The sequence below is a fragment of the Sitophilus oryzae genome, unplaced genomic scaffold, assembly GCF_002938485.1.
Source record: "Sitophilus oryzae breed Bouriz unplaced genomic scaffold, Soryzae_2.0 scaffold_610_pilon_pilon, whole genome shotgun sequence".
Taxonomy (NCBI): Eukaryota; Metazoa; Arthropoda; class Insecta; order Coleoptera; family Curculionidae; genus Sitophilus; species Sitophilus oryzae.
This window is the reverse complement of record NW_022147208.1, coordinates 1,687,268-1,693,818: the sequence shown is the minus strand read 5'-3', so window position 1 is coordinate 1,693,818 and position 6,551 is coordinate 1,687,268. Positions and strand designations below refer to the sequence as shown.

Here is a 6,551-nt window from a genome sequence, read left to right as displayed (position 1 = left end):
TACAATAATATAATATTAATATTAAATTATTTTTTGGTATATTTATCAAGTTACTGTATAAATTATACGTAGGTACATAAATATATACAAGAAAAACGTCGCTTTTTTCATTTCTTTTATTCACTATTTTTATAACTAAAGTTAAATATATAACACAGCCAAATAGTGCTGTTCACTTCCATTATTAATAAAATGAGTATTTTTACTTTTTGTTAACGTTAATACCTACAGTGTGTGCCGAAAAGTTCGCAATATATTGGGAAAGCTTTCAAAATTATATTTTTTCTCATTTTTTGAAACAAAAATTTTACTTTTAAAAACACCATTAATATTTTAAATACAGTAAAGAGGAAATTTTACATATTGAGGATTTTTTCTTCCCGAATTTACTGTTTTTTTTTTAAATTTTAGCAAAATATACAAGATTTTCTGAAAATCATTCAGAACCTCTCCAAACAATTGATGTTTTTTAGCTGTATATTTAGGAAAATTCGTACAAAAATGTAGAATCAAAAACTTCAAGTAACACTTCTCAGTAAAATTTTAAAAATTTTGTCATTTAACCGCATTTTTACATGTCAAGATAATTTTTTTTATATTAGGCGTACTAAATCGATTCTGCATAACCTTTACTTCAATATCCCAATAATAGACAGTTAAAGCACGGCCGAAGACGTAGACGTAAACGTATCGCTTGACATGTACGCTTGCGCAGTGAGAAATTCACTTGCGTTTACGGATACGTGATACGTATCTTTACGTACGTACAAAAAGCAAACGTATCGAGCCGAAGGAGTTTCGATTTTCACCCGAATGTTGCCGAACGTACAAATTCACAAACAACTGGTTAGTAATTCAGTTATTTCATAAATTTTGGGGCCAGTGTAACAGAACTGGGCCTATTTTATTACAATATAAATTAGTATGAAAATATTAAGCATCATAATAAACTAATTTTGGAATCTATTTAATTAAATGCTAGTTCTTAGCCAAAATCCATATGAGGATTCTAAAAGATGGACTCTAATAAATAATCATAAAACTGTGTCTGTCTTCCAATATTTTTTATTACTAAGAGCATTTTAAGTTGTAAGGACTACTTTCTGTGATAAAATAATTTCCATTTATAATTTTCTTCATTTTTCGCACTTTTTTAAATTTAATGTGGAATCAATGGAATAATAGATATCCATTTTCAGTTTTAAAATTAAATAAATTGTTTCACAAAATAAGTTAGAATTACAAATGTACCATTTGCGTTACGTACGTCAAAATATTTGCTTTAACTCTTGTTTACACGACAACGCAACGGCAGACGTAACATAGGTTTCTGCGTTACGTGTCGAGAGATACGTATACGTATTGTGCCTTGCTTTAACTGTCTAATATTTTTTCCCATTTGTTACAAAATTTTTGACTCACACTGTATAACGACTTTACAACATAATATCAACCTTCGAACTATAGTCGGATTGTACTATATTTTATAAACCATCAGATAAAAATGTTCAAACTAAAAATCATCAAACTAATATGGATATTGAAGTCTACTGTCGAAGCACTGTCATTTGCATGTGACATTGACAGAACTCGTGACATATTAATCCGGACGTTTTTTGCCAAAAATCACGTCATAGGTTGTTTCTCGCAAAAAACGTCCGAAATTCGGATGCATGATTTGATATTATTGCAAATTTAAACATTTTTAACATGATATAGAACAAATAATTTAAGAACTCCTCTTTCATAATTTGACATTGTCGTTTATCGTTCTAGAAAGATAATAAAGTCCCTAAGAAGATAACAGACAACTGTTAAGAATCAAATGGTACCACCATGTCTCAACCGTATCAGTCCTTGACGAAGCTAGCTGAGAGAGCGCTGAAGTCACGATTACTAAATCCCGCTTAAGATGGGCTGGCCACGTATGCAGGATGCAAGAAAACCGCCTACCGAAATCTCTTCTTTACGGTGAGCTTGTAAACGGTAAGAGAAAACCGTGTGGACAACTCAAAAGATACAAGGATATTTTCCATGAAAACTTAAAGAGGAAAAGTATGCAGAATCAGTGGGAGGAAGCAGCGCACAATAGAACGCAATGGAGGAGAATTGTAAACTCAGTTAACAACGACAATCAAAAAGTAAAGAGGCAACAAAGTAATGAGATTTTTGAATGTCCGGACTGCAGAAGAGAGATAACATCACGTATCGGGCTTTTCAGTCACAGAAAAGCTCATTAAAGAAAACGCCTTGCGTAACTATCTTCTGATACGTGTCAAATACTCGTCAGCGAGTAATGGCAGTAAGTAAGGAGATAACAACAGCAACATAACCACTTTTTAACTTAAAGATCACATGCTTTGAAATCTATCTTTTTATTTACTACATTAAGACATAATATATGTATTTCAACTTAAAATAGTCAAGCTGAGAATTCTTAAAAGACCCTAACTATAGAAAATCTTCAAATTTTGACATTATTTATGTTGTAAAGTCAATTGAATAAATACAAAATGTCATACTACGGACTCTATTAGGACATTTATTATTAACTTTGCTTCAATGTTTCTTTTGATATGGAAATCTTTAAATCTCTTTTACTTATATGTGTGCATAACTTTCATAACAATTACTCTTATTTAATTTTATTGTAACATCCAAATTGTTCAAGCACAAAAGTATATTATTGTGAGAGGTAAAATGATTAAACGTACCTTCAAATCCTACATTTTACAATTTGGTTCTTTTTTATTTTAACTAAAGTCTTTTTAATTGCGAAAAAATATTAACAGTCCTAGAAAAAAAACATAAAAAAAACTAATAATAGTAATAATGTATCTAAGTTGTTGCTTTTCAGACGATTAAAAATTATATAAGTTACATAAACATAAATTATTACTACACTATTTACAGATATATAATTTCTAAATGTAATGCAGGGGTGCGAAATAAAAATATAGATATTTTTAAGGTCCTGCTATATGTATATATAAAGTTAGAGTAGTGTTCGGGTCTATATACAATGTTTATATGCTTACGTTAGGATGGAGACGAAAAAATAAAAAGAAACAGTCATATTGAACTAGAGTTAGTTGAGCTTGAACGTATTTATATCTAAAATCTTTAGAAATATAAAAAAAAGTTTAGATAAAAATCATTTGTTGACTATCTTATTAACTGTCTGTTGAACGTGGGAATATAAGACAGTGCTAGTTGTTATCTATCATTTTAATTCAAAAGAAAATTGTATTTTCTGTCATTGTTTTGTATATATCGTCTGTCAGAATCGTTGCATCACTTGCTGGACAGACTTTACTAAATCTCTTTTTATTTCGAAATATTTTAGATATTCAATAATTATATTTTTCATCTAACAAAAAAAATTATCAACTATGAATAGATACAATTGAGACAGTTAAGTCGATGCTGTCAGTATCGAAATTTAGAAAGTATCGATATTAAGATCTGATTTATATTTCGAAAGTGTGGGCGTTTAGAAAACGTCGACATTTAGAAATTATCGATATTTAGAAAAAGCCAATAATTAAAAAATATCGATATTTAGAAAGTTTCCAGATTTAGGAGGATGTGTCGATGTTTAGACAGTATCGACATTTAAAAAGTGTCGATATTTAGAAAATGTCGATACTTAGAAAGTAACAGCATTTAAAAAGTATCGATATTTAGACAGTATCGACATTTAGAAAGTATCAATATTTAGAAAGCTTTGTCATTTAAAATATCAATAATTAGAAAATATCGATATTTAGAAAGTTTCGATATTTTAAATGTATCGAAATTTAGAAAGCATCCACATTTGGAAAATATTGATATTTGGAAAATATCGATTTTCGGAAAGTATCGATATTTAGGAAATATCGACATTTAGGAAGTATCGATATTTAGAAAGCTTTGTCATTAAAAAATATTAATAATTAGAAAATATCGATATTTAGAAAGTTTTGACATTTAAAAAATATCGATATTTAGATAGTTTCTATATTTTAAATGTATCGATATATAGAAAGCATCTACATTTGGAAAATATTGATATTTAGAAAATATCGATATTCGGAAAGTATCGATATTTAGAAAATATCGACATTTAGAAAGTATCAATATTTAGAAAGCTTTGTCATTAAAAATATCAATAATGAGAAAATATCGATATTTAGAAAGTTTTGACATTTAAAAAATATCGATATTTAGAAAGTTTCAATATTTTAAATGTATCGATATTTAGAAAGCATCCACATTTTGGAAAATGGTAATTGGTAAATATCGACATTTAGGAAGTATCGATATTTAGAAAATGTCGATACTGACAGCACTTTTATTTTCTGACAGCTCTTTTTTATACAACGTGATTCAAAACGGCAAAATGAAGTAAGTTTCTTAATTATTAATTTAGACGCCTCAATTTTATCTTCTTCATAGCTACATATACACAGGGTGTTACTTAAATAATTTCAAACATTTTCATGAGTTGTAAATTTCCAAAAAAAAATATTTTCTATTTTTCGAACAAATCCAAAATAGCCGAGTTATTTAAGCTTATGAATTCAAAAAATAAATTTTCATATTTCAATAGCCATCACTATAGAACGTATCATAAAATGCCAGTTTGTTTTCGCGTAAAAAATCTTATAGGCGTTGTTCTGCTTAACAGCCTATTAAAGTATTTGCACTTATTTAAGAACCACCCTGTATATTTGTATCTTACAAGCTATAATACAGACAACGCTAGAAGATCAGTTCACATTTAATATTTGATAAAATCTTGTTTTTATTAAATTACATTGCATAGTTTGGCGCAAAAATCGTACCCTTTATTAGTCTGCTTCTTAAGGCGGGTTCCCACTTGTCAGTTTGCTGAAGCAGTCTGGTTTAATGTCGCTGATACAAAGACGGAAAACGACGCTTGTGTTCATGCGTGGTTCAAGTTCAAGTTTAACAAGTCACAGTTTCCCCAAAACAAAAAAAAACTGCAGACTGTAATCACAGTTCAGTCAAAATGAACAAAAGTAGAACTAGAGCTTCCCCTGTCATCGAAAGTGTGAAAATACTGAGAAATTTCACTGAAAATATATTCTCACGTTCATTATTCGTTCAGGAACATTCTGAATCAGTCAGACTGCTTCTGTGAGACTGACATGTAAAAACCTATCTTCAATTTTAAACAATAATCATCGAAAAAAAAACATAATTTCTACAGCATATTATAGTCTTAACGATAAATCTACAATACTTTTGTCCTCGAAGGTTTATTTAAAATATAATTTTACTCATTAATCACGAAAATATATGTATATGATTTTTCAATCTACTATATTTTTGTTTGTATTATTATTTAAACGATCTCTCTTCTAAAAAATACCACTTCTTCACGGTAAAATATTTATATTTATCTGTATTATTATTTTCTTTTCTTTCTAAAGAAGGTACTCGTAACGTTCTTACTGTCAAAGTAAGTATACAGTGTGTTCAAGAAATTCGGACAATCTTTTTCTTCATCTACGACTACCACTTCAAATGTAACATTTATTTTCTCTACTAAACAATATTTTTAAAATAAACTCTACCCTTTGTTTTTTTAATTAGACCATTTTACTCTAGAGACTATAAGAACACAAAATAATAACTATGTTTTTATATATCTTTTTTCTATCTAATACAGAAGAATTTAAAAAATATCGATATAATCAGTATCGATAATTATCGATGCTCATCTAAAAAATACTTACAAAGTAAGTAGCATTTGGAAAGCGTCGATATTTAGAAAGTATCGATATTTGATAAGTATCGATATTCAGAAATTATCTATATTTAGAGTGTAGTAGATTTGTAGAAAGTATATCGATACTGTCAGTATCAATAAATAGAAAATATCGATATTTATAAGTATATTTATAAAGTATCGGTATTTATGAAAACTGTCGATATTTAAGGAGAACCGTAATTTAGAAAAACTATTGATATTTAGAGCTACTGATATTTAAAAAGTATCGATATTAAAAAAACGATACTGTCAGAATCAATATTCAAGAAGTATCGATAGAAAGTGTCGATACTTAAAAAGTATCGATATTTAAAAAGGGTCGATATTTAGTATCGATATTTAGAAAACATCGATATTCAGAAATTATCGATATTTAGAGTTGTATGCTTAGAGAGTATCGATATTGAAAATCGATACTGCCAGTATCGATAATTAGAAAGTATCGATATTAGGACAATATCGATAGTGATATAATATACAGAGACTTTTATTGCCAAAAAAAAATCTTGTCATTCCGAGTTTCTCGGACACAGTGTATTATCAAAAATCTCTAAAAAACGCCGCTAAGTTTATCATCGCAATTTTTATTCTTTTTTTCCTAATATTTGTTTAATATATTTATGTATATTATACTCTTATTTCTCTCTATAAAATTCGACCTAAGGAAAATTCTATTCTATGAAAGGTTAAGATTTGATTAGACCAATGATTTGACTAAAGCAAAGCGAATGTTCAAGTTCGATGAGCGGTGATATCTCTAAAACAAACAAAA

The 6,551-nt window shown here is 28.4% G+C and overlaps 1 protein-coding gene across 7 annotated transcripts in view; it reads right to left on the bottom strand.

Moving 5' to 3' along the window:
- Window positions 1-2,608: 2,608 nt before the first annotated feature.
- The window catches only part of LOC115887717 (mitogen-activated protein kinase kinase kinase kinase 5), a 42,263-nt gene continuing 38,320 nt past the window's right edge, over window positions 2,609-6,551 (bottom strand). For all 7 annotated transcript variants that reach the window (XM_030907186.1, XM_030907187.1, XM_030907188.1 and 4 more), the window contains one exon: window positions 2,609-6,536. The gene's annotated coding sequence lies outside the window, so the exon portion shown is untranslated. The remainder of the gene's footprint in view (window positions 6,537-6,551) is intronic.